Below are 2,774 nucleotides of genomic sequence, written 5' to 3'. Positions count from 1 at the left end.
GGTTCTGGGATTAGTTGGGAGAGAAGGACACTAATAACCGTGGTTTCTTGCATGAATGCTGCAGGGTTCTCTATTCCGCCTCTGTTTATATTCCCCGAAAAAGAATGTTGCCACATTTTCCAAATGATGGCCCTCCATGTAGGTTGAATAGTTGTTCCCATAACGATAGGTCAAATGGAGCTTGTTCGTTACTTAGCTTAAGCTCTTCGTTCACAACTCCAAGGCAAGTGTAGACAACAAAGTGCTTTTGGTATCGAATAGCCGTGGTAGCCATTCCACTTTATAGTCTTATGATTTGTATCGTATTAACGGCATAATTAATGCTCTCCATCCCGTCACAGAAGTCTCATCAGCTTCAGCCGTTGGAGTCTCATTACATTCACCTTTGAAATCTGCATTTCGACGTGAATGTGATATCAGTATCAAATCCACCTGCCAGCAGAAAATACCTACGTGTGATATTGCTGGATAGATTAACTCTGCGTATTCCAAAGTAGCCACTATTGGAAATGCTGTTGATGTTTCATGCAGACAGGTAACTGTTCCTATGAACCGAGATGCATTTAGACAGGAAGATTACTTGCCTCCTTGCATCATGATGAAATTCCAGAAATAGCCGTAGAGAGTGATGAGCCAGTGAACAATCTACGTAATAATTCGGCGCATTCAGCATACTGTTTCGGCAAGCGAGCCATTCACTCAATGTCCAGCACTCATTTGGCCCCACTAACTCAGCTCAAAGAAACTCTTCAAATCATTTCTCAATCAAATTGGAGGTGAAATAAAACTCTGAAGACGTAACTTCATATCGCCTCCAGAACGCCAAACAAAACAAGGAAACAAAAAGAAAAACCCAAAAAACATTCAAACATTTTGATTGTAAGTACTCTAAAGGAAAAAAAAAACTGGAGGACAAGCTACTAAACAAGAAATTCACTAAGGAACATAAGCTGAAAGAGACGAAGTGAAAGAAACCAATGAAGACCATGAAAGCTAAGGAATGCCACTGCAATTCAAACTTAGTTTCAGATACTGAAGACAGTGACGCGTATAAATGAAGATTAGTTGTGTAACGATGATGCACTTGAAGATTTGGTGGGTAATGAAGATGAAGATATGTGCTTCGTTTGCGGAGAGTTTGGGAGAAGGGCGAAGAGTTGTACAGTTGCTCAGCCTGTGGGTTTTGGAACCATGCCATTTGCAGGGGGCTGATTCAGCTGTAAACTATTTTTATGACATTTGCTCGAAAAAATAACAGGCCTGAGCTTAAGCTTAAATTTAAAAAAATGACTTAACATTTTATTTGTTTGCCTCCGATAGGCTAAACACATCGTTAACGGTTCAGTTAATTTTCGTATAAGGCCTATTATCTTATTAATATTTGCTGTTAAACCATTATAATAATTACATTCTTAGTCTGCAACAGGTGTGTATCGGTTAATAATTTTGTTTTGCTCCCCACAAATTTAATAGTTTTGCCATCACAGCCACAGGTTAGTCAATTATTTCAGTGTTTTGGATAAATTTCTTACAATTTTAATACAATGGATAAAATGTATACGTATATAACAAATTTCTAACTTCGCCAAAGCCGATCCCAAGCCCGGTTGAAAAAGGAGGAGGGGGAGGACCAACACCTCGTTAAAGAAACCTTCGTTCACCTGGACCGGGTGATAGTACCTTGTGAGGGTCCCTTGCCAGGGAAACGGCGAAGACCTCAAGGGCAGTGTGAAAGCGGCGATGAAGATCGACAGAACGGCGAAAACGGGGAAAGAGGCAGGCTTTTGTGTAAAAGCACAAAACTGTAGCGCTGTTCCCACAGCGGGCGGCTACAAAAGGCGTCTCTTCCTCATGTTAGTGGCGGCCTCACTTATAATTCTAAGCAAAATGCTTGAATTTTTATCATGGAAAGGTTCAACAACCTTTCCCCAAACTAAACTTTAACCTAAGACATGATGGTAAATTTCAAAAAGAAACATCCAAATTACCTAAATGGCATATCAAAATTTTAGTGGGCGACTTTAATGCACAAGTTTGCAAAGAAATAAAATTTAAATCAGTAGATGGAGACTTCCCGGCACATCAAAGAACCGCCAGAAATGGGGAAAGACTTACAGAATTTTGTAAACAATTTAACCTAAAACTAATGTCGACATTTTTCAGGAAGAAAGAAAAAAAACGTAGGTATCACCTAATCCAAATCAAGGTGAGTATCAATTAGACCATGTGGCAATAACGATTCGTAACTTCGTGTAAATCTTGGATGTCATAGTGAGGGAGGGCCTAAGCATAGACTCAGACCATTATCCAACCGAGCACACCTAAACGAAAACCAAGAGGGTTTCCAAGAGCAAACACTACATTTCTGACGCAAAATTAGGACAAATCCTATGATATATTAAACACAAGAAATGGATGATTGGGAAGAAATTAAAGAAAAAAAAGATAGAGTCAGTTAAAGAAATGGGATTTCACAAAGAATACCTAGACACTGATGGTTGAATGAGCTGAGTGATGAAGCAATTGACACTCGACTAAAGGCATGGAAAAATGGAACAGTAATAAGAAACATGACTACTGAGAAGAGTTTAAAGGAGAAAGGAAAAAGACAGCAAAAATCATCAGATTAGAAGAAATGGATTCAGACGTAAAAAGGAACAACACTAGCGACTTCTGTAAGACTTTCAAAGAAGTTTTAACCGGATTCCAGTAACCAAGTTTACATTTTAAAGATAAAAACGGAAAAATGGTTTTAAGCCATAAAGAAAACTGCC

The sequence above is a fragment of the Schistocerca americana genome, chromosome 5, assembly GCF_021461395.2.
Source record: "Schistocerca americana isolate TAMUIC-IGC-003095 chromosome 5, iqSchAmer2.1, whole genome shotgun sequence".
NCBI lineage: Eukaryota > Metazoa > Arthropoda > Insecta > Orthoptera > Acrididae > Schistocerca > Schistocerca americana.
The sequence above is the reverse complement of the archived record's forward strand: the minus strand, read 5'-3'. Positions refer to the sequence as shown.